Source organism: Phocoena sinus, chromosome 4 (assembly GCF_008692025.1).
Source record: "Phocoena sinus isolate mPhoSin1 chromosome 4, mPhoSin1.pri, whole genome shotgun sequence".
NCBI classification, from domain to species: Eukaryota; Metazoa; Chordata; class Mammalia; order Artiodactyla; family Phocoenidae; genus Phocoena; species Phocoena sinus.
In genome coordinates this window covers 144184651-144201658 of record NC_045766.1, presented here as the reverse complement: position 1 = coordinate 144201658, position 17008 = coordinate 144184651, and positions in this window count along the sequence as shown.

Genomic DNA, 17008 nt, shown 5'->3' with positions numbered 1-17008 from the left:
GGCTTCTAACGGGTGGTGAGCGGGACACTGCTCGATGTCCCACCATGGATGGGGACCCAGAGGTCAGTGACCCGAGGGTGAGGATCCCGTGTCACCTTCCTGGGGAAGGCAGGGCAGTGAGCCGCTGTCCCGGTCCCCTCGCACGGGGCACAGGAGAGGCGACTCATGGTTCAGGGTCAGGCCCAGGGAACGTTCCAGGTCAGGGGCCGGCCGGGGGCAAGAGTCCGAGGTGCTGGCACTGCCGTGGGGGCAGAGGCCACCTGGCCGTCCCAGCAGCCGGAGTCCTGGTCTCTGGGGCCCCGTGGCCCCTGCCCCCAGCGCCCTGCTCACAGTAGCTGCGCGGTGAACACCCACCAGGGAGGCGGAGCCAGGCCGGCAGATGGAGGCTCCTCTCCAGGGCAGGGGGCAGAGGGAAGTAGCAGCTGCGTGACGAGAGCGCCTCACCCTCCCGCCAGGTGAGAAGGCCGGAGCCAGCTTCTGCCTGCAGCTCGGCCCCGCCCCATGACCGCAGCCCTCACCCTGGGGAGGGCAGCCGAGGCTTTGGAGAACCTCAGGAGAAGGCCACCCTGCACTGCCACTGCCCGGCGCGGCCCCAGTGCTGTGACGCTGGCCGCTGGTCAGCGGCGGGGCCCGCCGGCGGCTCCGGGCAGTGCCGGTGCCGGACAGGCACATCCTGTGTGCATCTCCCTCCAGGCCTGACTTTTCAGAAACAGGATGCTTCCACCGAGAAGGCAGCTTACGTGATCCGGGGTGATTCTGTCCTTGGTGACGGACGCCCCGCCCCGCAGCCCAAAGATCATCTGGGGCTGAAGGGGGCAGTCTTGCCCCCCTAGGGTGGCCTTCCTGGCCCAAAGCCATCCTGCGTGCCCCAACGTGTCCGTTCTCCAGCCCTGACGCAGCCCCGCCCCCTGGATCCCCAGCTTCCCGGTACCCCTTCCAGACTCTGGAGTCCCAAGGGGAGAGCCTCTGTAGTTACTAGTAAACATGGCACGGTTTCCTTGAATCCGTGTTGGTCCTGCCGTCATCAGGGAGAAGCAAGAGGCTGGGGTCTTCAGTGTCAGGAATTCAGGGGCTTGTCCCAGTGACCAGAGGTGCGGCCCACCCTGAGCTCTGGGGAGGGGCTTCTGGGACACCCCTGTCGGGAGGGTACAGGGCACATTTCCTGGGGTGGGGGGGGGATGGGCCCCGCATGACCGACATTGACAAGCTGCAAGGCCCGGGAGCTGCACAGGCCCCTGGTCAGCCAGCCTGTGTCAGGGCCAGACGCAGGGCCACACCAGGATCCAAGGCTCCGAAGACCCCGATCTGGGTGTTGGGGGAGCCTTGGTCACCAAGGGGTGTGCAGGCCAGGAACTGACCGAGATCCTCCCGCCCTCCCCCGCTCCCCTCCCTCCTCCCCTCGCTGGCCCTTCTCTACCCCCTTACACTGTCCTGTGGCCTGAGCCCGGCCCTCCCCGCCCCCCGGCCCCGGAACCAGAGAGTGACTCATCGCTCATCCCTGCTCTGTGGGCCTCCTGACCCCCAGGTCGCAGGTGCCCGAGGCTGCTGGGAGGGGGCCGACCGGGGCGGGGGGGGGGGGGGGGGGGGGGGGGTGGGGTGGGGGCACCTTCACACCAGAGTGGGGTTTCCTGGGCCGGGACCGGGAAGGGGGGAGGGGTAGTCCCCCACAAAGGCACGGGCTGTGCTCTGAGAGGCAGCTGGAGGGGGGACTCGGGAAGCTGCTGGCCTGGAGGAAGGAGAGTTTCTCACAGCTGTGCACCTGTGATTCACGATGTCCCAAATGCACTGCCCCATGGGCTCTCAGCAGATCCAGGGCCGGTCCGCCTCACCTGAACCCAGAAAAGGACACTGTGATTTGGCTAAAATGCAGCCTGGGAGGGCTGCTGGGCCCAGAGCCAGGGACCCCGACAGGCAGGGCCTTTGTGCGGGGTCTGCCTGCCATGGGGGGGTGGCGGCGGGACTCACCCAGGCTGTGAGGCTGTGTGCTCCTGGGAGGGGCTGGGCGGTTTAAACAACAGAACCCCACTCCTCCGTCTGGAGGGCCAGAGTCCAAGATGAAGTTGTCGGCTGGGCTGCTTCCCTGACCTTTCCGTGTCTCGTCCAGCTTCTGGTGGCTGTAGGTGGCCCCTGGTGCAGCACACAGCCCTCAGTCTCTGGCGCTCGGCTTCCCTTACAAGGACGCCAGTCACTGCATTGAGGGCCACCCGACCCAGGGTGACCCCATCTTCACTAGTGACATCGGCAGAGACCCTGTTTCCAAGTGAGGTTCCGGGACGTGAGTTTGGGGGACCCTGTGCAACTCACTACAGCTCCCAAGAGGAGAGAGAGAAGGATGGGGAGATGGGGAGGGTTAGGAAACGGCAGAGATGGTGGGCGGGGGGGGCGAGAGGGAGGGTGGGGACCTGGGCACCAGCCTGCAGCCGGACTGAGGTCCAGACCCAAAGGCGTGGCCCAGCGGCCGCCGCTCCTTTGTCCCGTGTGACAGCCGCGCATGGTTACGGCCCTCTTCATGCCTCCACTGCAAGGGGTGCCCACCACGAGCTGGGCCCGGTGGGCTAACCCCAGCCCTCGCCCCCGAGCGGGTCGGGTCCTGCCCCTGCCCCTGCAGGAGCGTCCTCGTGGGGCATCACATCGGGGACCACGATTCCCTTTGCACGGGCACTGGCCCTGGCACCCCAGGTCGTCCTCACCGTGATCCCCACTCCTGGCCAGTCTCCTGCAGTCGGCACGGAGCCCACAAGGGTGGCTAAGGAGGCTGGCACAGCCTAGGGAGAGGCAGGCCTGCACCTTGCTCTGGGCCTTCCCTGGGACCTGTGCCCCCGGCCCGCTGGGTCGGAGCCCTTCAGGTGGGTGGGCAGCCCCCCAGGACGTGCACTTGGACGTGGCCCCGCTGCAAAGGATGCTGGGAAACGGAGTCTTTGATCTCAGGAGGCTGCAGGGACCAGGCTGAGGCTGGAGGAAGCTGAGGGTGAGAACAGGCAGGGCGGGGGGTCCTTCGAAAGACAAGTGGCTGACCTTGAAGGAGTGACGGGGGAGATGCAGCCGTGGCCACAGCGGCTGACGAGGGACCGTGAGCGTGACGGGGCTCAGGCTCAGGAGGACCTCGGTCCAGCAAATCCTCTTTAACCCCAAATGCCAGGCACTGTGTCCTCAGTGGCTCCCGCCCCTCCCACCTCGGCCAGGGCCAGGGTCGCTGCAGACCCCCTGCCCTACAAGGCCTGGTGCCTGTGGAGGCCAGCCTCTACCCCAACCCAGACAGAAATGTCACCATCGGGATTCCACCCCAGACTCCAAAATCAAGAAGCTTCGGAGCCACTCTTTAGTTTTTTAGGGGAAAAAGTTACTTAAAAAACAAAAACCAAACCACTTCCTAAAAAACAGGGGTGGGGTATGAATTGCCTGGACTCCAACCAAGTTTTCACTTAATTGTGAGTGAAGCACTGCACGGGAGGAGAGGGCAGCACGGCCAGCATCCCAGGGAGCAGACCCCGCCGTGCAGAGCACACTCGGGTCTGGTGTGTCCGGACCTGGAAGACGCAGCAATTCCTGCCCTGAGAGTGTTGCTGTCTGCGGGAGGTGCCCCCGGCCTCAGCAACAGCTTGAGGGCCGCTCCTGTGGGGACTGGGTCAGGCAGCGTGACGCACAAGATGGGGGGCGGCTGTAGCCAGAGCATAGGAAGGCACGGGTCCCTGACGTCTCAGCCCGCCCGGGAGCCTCGCACCTGAGTTGCCGGGGACTTTCCACCTCTGCCCCCAACCGCTGGACATGTCGGGTCTGTGTGCACAGAAGCGTGTAGCCCCTGAGACATCTTCCGTTTATACCCACGTCTGCGATCGTAACCTTGGAACCTTCTACTTTTGTTAACTGATTGGGGTCTCTGATCATCTTCCAATCAAACCTCCAAATCTGAAAAAGAAACTCACTTCCTGGGTGTCTAAGCAGACCCCTTCGGGAAGGAAAAGCGTTCACGTCACTGTGTGGATTTAGTGTGTCCTTTCTGGGGGGCCGGATGGGAATGGGTAGGTGAAGGGGGAAGGGGGAAGAGCTGGCCAGGGTCAGGGGATGTTAATGGGAGAACCTGCACTTTGTGCTTTGGAGGGCCTCGAAATCTCCCCAACTTGGGAGGGGTTATTTATAAACCATTACTTAATGATGGGATAAACCCGGGAATCCCTCACCCTCTATAATAAAATAAAGCGTCAAGCAGAAAGTAGTGGTAACAGGGCTTCCCTGGTGGCGCAGTGGTTGAGCGTCCGCCTGCCAGTGCAGGGGATGCGGGTTCGTGCCCTGGTCTGGGAGGATCCCACGTGCCGTGGAGCAAATAAGCCCGTGTGTGCCACAACTACTGAGCCTGTGCTCTAGAGCCCGCGAGCCACAACTACTGAGCCTGCGTGTCACAACTACTGAGGCCTGCCTGCCTAGAGCCTGTGCTCCGCAATAAGAGAGGCCACCACGATGAGAAGCCCGCGCACCGCAACCAAGAGTGACCTCCGCTGGCCGCAACTAGAGAAAGACCACGCACAGCAGCGAAGACCCAGCACAGCCAAAAATAAATAAATACATATATTAAAAAAAAAAAAAAAAAGTAGTGGTAACGTATTGTGACAAAGGGCACTGAAAAAGCTGTAAATTACAAGGTTCCAGGTCTGGGAAAGGCTACTGGCTGTAGATGAGAGGCCCACAGTTCAGGGTGGGGCATCCCACGGCCAGAGGGAAACCTCATACTCAGAGGGAGACCCCCGCATCAGGAGAGCCACAGCCAGAGGGAGACCTGCCATGTACTGAAGGAATGACCCTGCATTCTTTTTCACTGGGAAGAGTCACGACACAGAATCAGACTTAATGACTTTGACTTTAGCAAGACGTTCCTGGAAGGACTTTGTGGAGGGGACTGCTGGCTGGCGTCCTGGCCCTGGCGGTGGATTTGGTGCCATCCTTCTCGGGGGCAGTGGCCCCGTCCCTGGGGCGAGTGGGTGCCACGTGGGCATCTGCTCCAGGTGGTGTCTGGGCTTTGGGGTTGACGGATGGGGGGTCACGGGAGCGGGTCCGCACCTGGCTGTAACCATTGTGCACACCTGCCTGGGCCCGAGGCGTCCCTGACAATCGCCGGCCCGCAGGCTGGGAGAATCGCAATAGAGCTCAGCCCAGGTAGAGGCAAAGCAACAGACTCGGTTGAAATTACTTCCCAAACTTCCTGTCTGCCTTTAGCACCTAAAAAAGGAAGTGACACTTCGCAGTCAAGAAGCCAAGTCAGAAAGGACCCTCTTACGTGTGCAGCGCTCCCAAAGCTAGCTGGCACTCCTTCCATAACCGGGAGAACGGCGGGCAGTCCCTGGTTCCCAGAAGGTGTGAGGGTGGCTCTGCGGCCACAGCTAGGGGCCTGGGTCTGGGATGGACCAGCAGGGCCCCTCCACTGGGGGCAGGGCTGCACTCTGACCGCCCGCCCACCCAGGGCTCTGTGAGGACCAATGAGAAAGGGCTTGTGATGCTCAGGAAAGCGACAGGATGCTGTTACGATGTTAGTTATACGGTCCTCCTCCTCCAGGGAGACGGGGTGGGGGGCTGCAGTCTATGGGGGGGCAGCACGTCAGATACTGGGGGGATGGGGAGAGCGGGAGCCTGTCTGCCCCAGTGTCCAGCTGTCCTCAGGCTGGGCTGTGACAGCTCCACCCTGGGGGAGGGACCACCAGGCCCGGGCACCGGGGCAGACCGTCTGGTCAGAGCTGGGGCAGCCTTTCTGCCAGGTGGGCGCAACTCCACACACGCAGCTCAGCGCTGCCCGAATCCCGTGCCCAGATCTGCCAGGTCCAGCCCTAAGCCGTCCGGCTCCCCCTTGGCCTTGCTCCAGGGGCTTCCCAGGGAGGCTGCAAGGTGTCGATGAGAAGGTGGGCCGTGAGGTTGGGGGAAGGGCGGCTCGTCCCTCCCAGACCTCCGTTGGAGTCCTTCAGAGGAAGTGGGTCTGGCCCAAGGACAATCCGTCAGGATGTGCAGCCTGGACGCTCCAGGGTGCATCCCTCAGGCCGCAGGGTCCCTGGAGCCCTGGGCATGTCAGCAGGTGCAGATCACCGATTACCTGCAGGTGTGCATCCCTAGGCAAGTAGGTCAGGGAGCAAAATGCAGGCATGAAGCAGACACGGAGATTAAGGTGTAGATGGGAAACCACGGTGGATGGAAAGGCGTGATTAGATACATACACAAACTAGTTTTAAGTTGTATCAGATTCCAAAACGCCTGCAACTTTTTTCTGAAACAATTCCAGGCTACTCGGACTCCACCAGACTCTCGGGCTGACCTGGTTTCACTCCGTAAAGAAGAGATCAGCCTCCTTTGTTCAGACAAGAGCACCTAGGGGGGACCTCGGACCACAGGACCACGCCTGGCTCTTCCCTCCCCTTTGGGTTCGGCCAGTGGGAGTGGGGGCAGGAGAGCAGAAGGAAGGGCATCTCCCGCAGCTCCCCCGCAAGGGGTCAGGCTGTGCCCTGGTCCAGGCCTCCATCAGGCTGGCGGCCACTCTGCAGGCGCTCGTCCAGAGGGCAGAGCCCGTCACGCTGTCACCTGTGTGCATGACCCCCAGCCTGTGTCTAAAGCCACGCCGTGACTAGCGAGCATTTGCGTGGCACGGGAGTCACAGCTTCCTAATAACTGTCAGGCCAGTGGGACACGCGTGACTGCTGCTTCCCGGGGGGAGGCCGAGCGCGACCCACCGCCCGTCACAGTGCTGGAGGCGGACTCTTCCGATGCCACAGTCTAGCCTCTTCCTGCTGTGCCCAGACGCCCCTGCTGCGCCATCTGGGCTGCTGGGTGTCCCCCAGAGGGTCAGATTTCGGGTACACACCCCAGTCCCGTTAAGGCTGCCTGGGAGCTTTCAGCAAAGCTGCAAACCAGGCCAATTACGGCGGAAGGCCTGGGCTGGGCCGCAGGCTAAGAACCGCTGCTGCTGCTGCCCCAGGAAACCTGGCTCCCGGGATTGGGCAACGCAGCTAACCATGGCTCCCGCCTCCTAATTTTACAGAAAGAAGACAAGGCCCAGGGGGCTTGCGAGCAAGCCAGTGACTGAGCTGGCCCGAGAACAGGGCCAGCCCCGGCCAAGACAAGCAAGACACCCGGGGCGCAAAAGGTCCGAGGTGGGCTCACCCACGGACCCGAGGCTGCGCACTGGAACCTGCGTGCGCCTTCCTTCTGCAGCTGGGCTCTCCGGGCACCACAGACCGCAGGCGGTGGGAAACAGCCTTAAACATTCAGTTAGTTTGCAGCCGGTTGTGACAGGGCTGGTAGCTTGCAAATAACTGCAGGGAGAAGCCAGGCCCACACATGCGGGCTGGGGTAGCGCAGGCTCCCGGGTCTCTGATGCCCGCTCTTAGCGCAGGACCCTCCCCCAAATTATTCATCTGGGTCCTTGCATTTCCTGTCCTATCGTCCTACCCGGTGAAGTGCTGTTCCGTCTCCCAAAATCCCCAGTACAAACTGGCCGAGGGCACTTTCCCTAAATAGCACCCCTCCGCACAGGGCCCGTCATTTATTTGCCAAATCCAGGAGCATATTGTCGGCGTCCTTTCTTTTTCAAAGACTGCTGAGCGCCTGCAGACCTCCGCTCACAGCCTCTCCCCTGGGAAGTCCCCAGAGATGGCATTCTTTGCTCAAGAAACGGTCCTCAGCTCCTGGACATCACTTCTGGGGCTTGATTTGCAGCAGCTCCTCTCGATTAAGGGAATTTCCATCCGTTGGTTAAAAACACTTTTTTCACGGCCTCTATTTTTAACACTGAGGTTTCTCAGCCTAGGCCCCCTGTTTGTCTGGTGAGGTTCACGCTCCCAGAGATTTCTCTTCTCGTGCAGCTGGTCCCCTGCAGCACTCTGGGTGCCGGGCAGGCGCCAGTTCTGTTCATTTACTCATCTATCCAGGGTGACTCATTCAGCACCACCCCAACCCCCGGGAGGGGACGTGCTCACGGAGAGCCGTGGGGGGGGGGGGGGGGCAGGAACCGTTCCAGGCATCAGGTCATAGGTGAGCCGCACAGAAGTCAGGTAAACACGACGACACGGAGGGATCAGAGCCCTAGAGGGAATAAAAGAGGAGACAGGGGTGAGGGGCTGTTCTTAGAGTTCTACAGGGGTTTCTTTTGTTTAAAATTGTATTTATTTATTTATTTTTATTTTTGGCTGCGTTGGGCCTTCATTGCTGCGCACGGGCTTTCTCTAGTTGTGGCTGGTGGGAGGAGGGAGCTCTGAGGATTTCCCAGGCTGGTCAGGAGCTTGGGGAACATTCTTCCAGAACCTGCTTCCAGGCGATGACTCATCACGTGTTCTGACACAGCTGACACCCCTGTGCTTCAGCCGGAGAAAGGCCTGGAAATGACCCGTCAGTGCCCTTGGCTTTCAGAGGTCCCGGTGGCCACGTCAGGTGTCCACGTGCAAGTGTTGGGGTCCTCTTCTGTGGTTCTGACCCCCAGGGACCATCTCTGAGGCTTTGACACCCCTGGGACTCTGCTCTGTGGTCCTAAGCCCCCCAGTGCCCTTCTCTGTGGTCCTGAACACCCCCCAGGGCCCTGCTCTGTGGTCCTGACCCCCCAGGGCCCATCTCTGTGGTCCTGAACACCCCCCAGGGCCCTGCTCTGTGGTCCTGACCCCCCAGGGCCCATCTCTGTGGTCCTAAACCCCCCAGGGCCCTGCTCTGTGGTGATGGAACAAGCCAGACATTTATCTTCTGACCTGGAGGCACGTGAGAAAGCAAGATTTAGAATAAGGAGCCCAGAATAACCCCGTAAGAACAGCCCTGCCTGCTTGCACCTGTGCAAGCAGACGGACATGGGAGGGACATGCGGGACAACACCTGCATGGGGACATCGTCCAGGTCAACCTCCGGAGGCTGGGCCCTTCATCCCCTCCTCCCTGGTCAGCTTCACACACCTTCCAGCCACGCAGCTGTGTTAGGGGCCCCCGTCCCAGACCTGCAGTGCTCTGTGCCCCCTGCTCCCTTCACGCCCCCTCCAGGGGCTCAGGCCGTCCCTGGCTGCAAAGAGGCCCTGATCTCACCCACCACGGGCTTCCCCCCAGAGCGTCCCTCCCCTGTCCGGCCTCTGCTCCCCTCCTGTGCCCAGCAGCTCCAAGGCCCCATGTCCCTGTGGAGCCTTCCCCGCAGCTCCAGTGGGGACTGACGTGACAGGAGCCCAGCTCCTCAACAGGAGGCAGAAAGGCCATGTGGGCCCCGTGGGCCCCCAGACCTGGCACCCCACGGGGCTCTGATGCACCGGGCTGGCACCTTCGTCCTCTGTGGTCCACTCGGAGGCCGTGCACCCCAGGAAGGAGGGCGGGACGCCCCCCAGAGGGCCCGGGAGCAACATCTCCAAGGGAGGGAGAAGGAGGCGGACGCAGGGCGGGCCCATGGTGCAGGGCTGGAGAGAGAGAAAAGTGGGCTTGCGGGTGTGCTGCAGGGGCCGGTCTCGGACAGGGTGCAACCACCGCACAGACTGGGCAGCAGACGCGAGACAACCCAGTATGAGGAAGTCAGCGCATCTCTAGTCCGGAGCAGGGCCCCCACTCAGCGCCCTGGACGTTTGGGGTCACGTCACTCTGTCCCGGGCCCTGCGGCTGCTGAGCAGTGCCCTGGCACCACCCACCGCCCAGCAGTGACAACCCAAAATGTCTCCAGACGTTGCAGGTCAAAGTCATGCCAGGTGAGGACTGTGGCGTCCACCGAGCCGCATCCCCAGACGACGGCCGTGTCTGAGCCAGCTGCCCCCGGGGTCCGAGTGAGCGGTCCAGCCGCTGGTGGGGGCGATGCTGGCTGCACGCCGCACACAGCAGACGCACCCGCCTCCCCGACCCCAAGCCAGCGTTGGGGACAGACATGCTGGTGAATGAACCAGTGAAAGAAGAATGGAAGAGAGAGCAGAGGAGATGCTATGTCACCCAGCCCTGGCCTCCCTGCCCCGGAGGTGAGGTCACCGTCCCACTTTGGAAAACCCCTCCAGAAAAGTTGAGGGCAAGAGCAGGTGTGCGTTTATGCTCGGGAGGGACCAGAGACAAGGGTGACGCATCAACGCTTGGGCGGCCACCTGCAGCGGGCTGAGAGGACCCCTCTCTGCACAGATGGAGGGCTCAGAGCCCAGCTGGTCCCCTTGCGCCCAGGGTGCCTTGCTGGGCTGCTGAGTCTCTGGGCCAGCAGCTGGGGAGTGAGTGGGGTGGGCGCGGGACAGAGCCAGCCTCGGGAGAGGGCAGAAGACACCACAGTGTCCCCGTCGCCCACAGAGCCATCCTTAGCCCAGCCTCCACCGACTCCCGCTAGGGTTACTATTACTGCCTTCGTCGTCATCTGTGCCTCTCTTGATTTCAACAGCCTGGGCTGGGGAGCTGGCATTCGGGTGGGGGGACGTGGAGGGAGGGGAGGGGAGGCGGCAGGGCTGTGGGACGGTGTGCAGGTGGAAGTGGCTGAAGACGGCAGCTGCCTGCTCGGCCTGGGCTGAGCCGGGGCAGCGGCCTGCGGTTCGCAGCCCGGGGCCCCAGCTGCGACGTGCCCGCACTGCCATCGAGGCGGCCCCGGGGACACAGAGCCTCAGGGTTCTGGCGGGGACGCAGACCTGCCCTCGGCCCTCAGCGTGGCAAGGAGCCTCAACGCCAACCTCACCCGCCAGGCCGCCTCATTAGGAAGCCAGCCGGTCCCGCCAAGCTGGCACCCGACGCCCGTCCCAGCCGTTTCCTGAGGCTCCCGTGTGTGTCTCCCCCTCAAGGCCCCGCAGCCAGGGCCTCACCAGGCCCGAGCAGACCTGCTTGGGGATCATTTTCTTCTGGTGCCAAAGCTGATGTGCCCTGTGGGGTTAAAGCCACTTTGACTTAGTTTTTTATTTTCCTCAATCACGCGTAAATGACGGGGCAGGTGCTCAGATCCGCAGATCGTTTCACATCCAGAAGCTTCTGTTTTGCCGTCCCTGTATCATTCGTGTACAAGGTAACCTTCCAAAAGAGGCAAAATCGTGACTCTCAAGCGGGTTTAAAATGAACGCACGTTAAAGGTTTTAATTAACTCAATTTAGCCAAGGAACTGGTAAGATGGTCCAGCCAGTTCAGAGGAGAGTGAAAAAGCATCACTTTGCAGGGAGAAAAGGAATGGACGGAGCCGGCTGGTCCACGGATGGGGTGGAGGGAAGTCAACCGGCTCCGAACTCATCTACATGCCGATTGGTCTCCGGGGCACAGACTGACAGCTTCGAACAGCAGAGATTTGCTCTCTCACAGCTCCCGAGGCCAGAGTCCTACCAAGGTGTCACGGGTTGATTCCTTCTGGAGGCTCTGGGGCGATCCTTCCGTACCTCTTAGAGCATCTGATGGCTACCAGTAATCCCTGGTGTTCCCGGTCCTGTAAATACAGCGCTGCAGTCACGCCTCCATCTTCCCATGGCTTCTCCCTCTGTGTTTACGTGCCTCAAATCTCCTTTTCCTTTCTCTTGCGAAGACCACAGTCATGGCATTTAGGGTCCACCCTAAACCAGGATGATCTGATGCCAAGATCCTTACCTGATTACATCTGCAAAGACTATTCCCAAATCAGGTCACATGCGTGGGTACCAGGGTTTAGGGTGTGAATATATCTCTTTGGGGGCACCATGCAACCCACTGTCTATAAATAAGACTTACCTGTATTGCTATCAGTTATCTAATGTTTACAGAGGTAATAAGAGACTAGACTCAGAAACCCCAGAAGGAGTCGTTGCCCCTCGTCTCTGAATCTCCGTTGCTTTTCCAAATTTCCTTACGCTTGGCCCTCAGAAATCGTTTCCAGGCTCCCAGAATGACAGACATGATTTTTATGCCCTTTGGTCATCAGGGGCTGCAGGCACAGGACCTGGGGGACCTGGTAGGCTGTGTTGTGAACAGGGGGTCTGAGGGTCCGAGGGACCCACCTTGAAAACCCAAACCACCACCACGCAACCCCGACCTTCTGCCCTCTCCTCCTCCCCTTGCTGCAGTTCCTTCAGCTGGCCGAGGGCACGCCTGCCTCAGGGCCTTTGCACTTGCTGCTTCCTCTCCTAAGGGGTCAGCAGGCACACCCCGCTCACTTCAGTTGTTTCCGCTCAGAGAGACCCACTCTCCCCCTGCACCGCACTCATGGCCGCTCTGCTCTGCACTTGCCTCAGGCCCGAGCTCCGGGACTCTGGCCTCTCCACCCCGTGTCCCCAGCGCCTAGGACAGTGCCTGTCCCATAGCCGTCACCATCAACACCTGTCAAAGGATGAGGGGCCACCCTCGCTCTGGGCCTGGGAGAGGGGAAGTGGCTCCCTCCTCGCCTCCCCCTCCCCCCTCCGGGGTCATCTGAGTTGCAGACCCGCCCGGCCTCAGGCCCCGTCGGGGCCAGCCCACTCACCCTGGTGAGCAGACGCGTCTCTGAGGCTGCTCCCCGCTGGCCTGGGGACCAGGAAGCAGACAGGACGAAGTCCCAGCCCTCCCGGGGCCTGGGTGGAGAGGTTGGGAGGGAGAGGGGATGGACAGCCCAGCAGGGACACACAGGACGCAGCCCCTGGCTGGCGGGGGCAGCAGGTGTATTTCCAGCCCAAGGGGTGAGGCCAGCACAGGTAGAGGAGGAGGTGAGAGAGGACCCGCCCACACTTAGAAGTGGAGAGGACGGTCAGCCAGGCTCAGTGTAGGGCAGCGCCAGCCGAGAGGGCCACCCTTCTTCACCCTGCTCAGCGTGTATTTATGGGCAGCCTGCCTGGCTCCCCGGGGAGAGGGGCCTGCTTGGGCGTTCCTCAGCTGTGGACACATCCCCAAAGCATCTGCTCTTTCTTCTTCCTTGACATCCTAGAGTTTTGAAAATCCTCAGTGGTTTTGACCTCCTGTGCCGTGGGGAGAAGCTTTGACCAAAGTGTTAAAGGGGACCCAGGCAGAGCCCCAAGGGACAGGAGACGCTCGGTGGATGCCGGCATGACACCCCCGCCCCCAACAGGGATCTTCACTCCCAGACCCCTGCTTTGCCAGGCTCCCAAGGTGGGCTGGGCAGGGGTGGCAGGGGGCGACAGTCCTGGCCTGGGTGGCTGTCTCAGGAGCAAAATGAATCCCTGACACAGCACGAGGTCAGTACATCCCCCTGGGTCCTTATCGTCTCGTTCTTGGAGACAGCAGACAACCAAGGGTCATCTGGTGACATGAAAGAGAGACCAAGACACAGAGGAAAATAAAGATGCTGAGGGAAACAGGTGAGTCAAGGAAGGAGGAGAACTTACCACAATCGAGCACCCTGTAGCTAATGTCCTCAGAGAAGGCGTTGCCTCCATAAACCAGGGCTGAGTACGAGGAAACGCTTCTAAGAATGAAAATAAAAGCACTACTGAAAATTCAAGGGGTTGGAGAGAAAGATGAAGTCTCTCTGAAAGCAGAAAAGGAAGACAGGAAATAAGAAAGAAAGGACAGGAGACAGAGAGGATCCATAGAAGAGGTCAGATGCATAATGACCCAGAATTCTGGCAAAAGGGAGACCAGAGCAAACGGGGCTGAGGAGGCTGCCAGAGATATAACAGAAGAGAGTTTCTCCAGCTGAAGGGACGTGAGCTGTCAGGCTGCAAGGGTCCACTTGAGTGTCCAAAAAAATGAATGATAATAACAAGAAAGCCCCCATCAGATGCACCATCGTGAATTTCAGAATACCAAGGGGGAAAAGGAGATCCTGAAAGACTTCTGAGAAACAGAGTACACGTCACCCACAGAGAGCGAGGATGGACTGCCTGCAGCTCGAGAGGCTGGAAGGCAGCAGGGCAGCTCCTCTGGATGCTGGCAGGAGTTATTTTTGCTGAGAATTCATTCACTGACCAAACTATCCATCAAGCGTGAGAGTGGATAAGGCCGTTTTTAGGCATGTAAACACCCAGAAAACGTACTGCCCACACACCCTTTCGTAGGACACTCCTTGAGGACACACTTCAGCAAAATGAGGAGATAAACCAAGAAAGGAAAAGACATGGGTCCCTAAAACAGTCTCTCCAACTCACAGGGACAGTGTCGGGAAATCCAAGCAAATCCTTTCAGCAGGTCTGGAGAGCAGCCCATCCAGGGTGGTGCAGTAGGATGGGGGCTCTGGAAGGAAATCCCGGGGGGGTGTGACAGGACACGTGAGGTTATGGGTTGAGTTGCGTCCCCCAGAAAGATATGTGTAAGTCCTAATCCCTGATACCTGGGACTGTGACTTTATTTGGAAGTTAGGGTCTTTGCAGATATAATCAAATTAAGGTGAGGGGATACAGGGTCAGAGTGGGCCCTAATCCAGTACGCCTGGGGTCCTTACAAGAAGAGGAGAGACAGACACAGAGAGAATGCCATGTGACCACTAAGTCAGAGATTGAGGTGATATGGCTTCAAGCCAGGGAACTCCAAGGATTGTCAGCAACTGTCAGAAGCTGCAAGAGACAAGGAAGGATCCTCCCCCCGAGGCTTCGCAGAGAGAGCACGGCCCTGCCGACCCCTTGACTTTGGACTTCTGGCCTCCTTAACTGTGAGAGAATAAACTTCTGTTGTGTTAAGGCAACAAGTGTGTGTACTTTGTTTCAGCAGCCACAGGAAACTAACACGCCTGACATGATGGGGAGTTGAAAGAAAATGAGGATGTGATTAAAACAGTGTAAAAGGAAAAAAACAAAGGCACGTAGAAAGGCCAGGAAAAACATACAGCAGTATCAGAAAAGATGTGTAATCATAGTATACCACTGGCCTTTGCTATGAGCACTGTTTCCAATCAAAATAACATAAACACGATTTATTGATTAAAAATCATGACATTGAGAGGATAAGGAGGAGAAATTAGGCGGCAGAAGGGCTAAAACATGATCGCTTACAGCAAGAAGCCAACAAATCAGTCTAAAAATTGTAAGCCAAGAAGTAGCAGTATGGACCTGGGTTTCCCTCTCTGCTGTGACAACCCCTTCCCCACCGCCCTCCCCTCCGCATCCTACTGACCGGCAGAATGGGCTATGCCATGGCTGACCCTCTGGGGTCCCTATAGTCAAAGAGTCATACCATGAGAGAAAATGACGTTGACTATCTCAGGCCACAAATAAGGCGTTCACACTACTTCTCCAGTGCATTGACCAGGGGCATGGGACAAAGTTTCATTTCTATTTGGCCGGGAAGCGAACCAGTTCCATACAAGCTTGTACGTGGATTCTTCTTGACAGAGATGTTTTAGGGAAAAGAAAAAAGATGGTTGGATGATTGCCGTTAGACTAAGTTTTAAATAAATATATACGTAAAAGCATCCCACAAAGCTCAGGGTCCTTCGGTTCCCGGGCAGACCAATGATTCGGGTGGAGTAAACCTAACTTCCCAGAGACGGGTCTCCAGCCCATCGAAATCACTCGGGAACGTGCTCAAGCACTGTGTCAGGAGTGCCAGTCTCTCCCTAGAAGGGGTCCAGAGGGCATCACACAAAATAACACCCGCCGCAGACCTGGTCTGGGAACATCTTCTTTCTATGTGGGATTTTAATATTTGTTTTAGAAACTCACATTGTTCAGTCTATGTGGGATTTTAATATTTGTTTTAGAAACTCACATAGATTAATTTTATTTTCTTGGAAGAAGCAGCAGGAATGGTAACAATTAAACCCAGTCTTACCGCAAAGAACAGCATTCCAAAGGAATTTCACATTCCAAAAAAAGAAAAAAAACTCAACAAAGTAAAACTTTTGTTTACTTTGTTCCATCTCATAAACAGCCTCAGCCCTTGGTGCTGATCAAATCACTCCCAGCTGTGAGTGGGATGCTGGCCCGTCCTGAGGAGCCCCTCAATGATGGGGGTCCTGCGAAGTTTAGAGAGAATGACAATGTGACAGATCCAGGTGCCTCTTCAAGGTGTCGACCCCAGTGGTTCAGAGGCAGAGTGCAAAGCAGACTGCATCGTGCTGGTTTCATTTTAGGCGCTCCCCAAACCCCAGTGGCGTGGGGGCAGATGGGAGGGAAAGTGGGGCTGGTCCCCCTTCCAACTCTCCCACCCCCACTGGGCCTCAGTTTGTTCCTGGAGAGACCAGGCTTCCACAGCAGAAAGCAGCTGGAGCCTGTTTTCCTTGGACACTTGGAAGCCAGCGTCGGAGTCTGGATAGACGTGTTGTGCTGTGGCCGCCAGCAAGAACGCATTGCTGAAACTTCCCTAATAATGCAACTAAGATGAAAGTCATCTGACTCTTTGAAGTGGCAAAATAAACATCAGTATCAAGCTTCTGGACCGAGGCCACTGCATTTGTTAAGATGTACTTGCCCCTGTTTATTATTATTAAACAATTATGTCTCATTTTTAATTTGGCTTTTCTTAAATGCAGCCTTGTCATGCCAGTTTCTGTAAACACTACACAAATGTCTTCAATCATGTTGCTTAAGGATGTTCTATGGGTATTTTGATAACAAGAGTGTATCAGTTTCCTCATAAATTACCACCATTGAGTGGCTTAAGACAACACGATTTACTATCTTGCAGATACAGAGGTCAGGAGTCAACCTCAGTGGGCTGGATCGACGTGTGGAGGCTGCATTCCTTCGGGGGAGGTGGGGAGGGCACAGGGTAGGGTCATTTCCTGCCTTTTCCAGCTCCCGGAGGCATCTGCCTATCCTCGGCTTGTGGCTTCCTTCTCCATCTTGAAAGATGCAGCGTCGCGCTTTCTGCCCTCTCTGGTCTGTTTCCAACATCACTTCTCTCTCTAACCTTTCCGCCTCCTCATAAGGGTAATCTCCCATCTCAAGAACCTTAATTTAATCCCATCTGCGAAGCCCCTTTTACCCTGCTAGGTGACATAGTCACAGGTTCTGGAGATTAAGATGTGAACCCCTCTGGGGGACCACGATTCAGGGCACCTCAACTAGATTTTGTGCAAGTTTGCAGCAAAGCTTTCCAGTTAAATAGGAAAGTATTTGACAGTGAGAAAAATACAAAGAACAGCAGAGATGACCTTCAGAGAAGAGTTAGACGTGGTCATCTCAGTGGACCAGCCCCAGAGGGGGAGGGGTGGGAACAGAGAGCGTCTTGTACATTCCAGATTT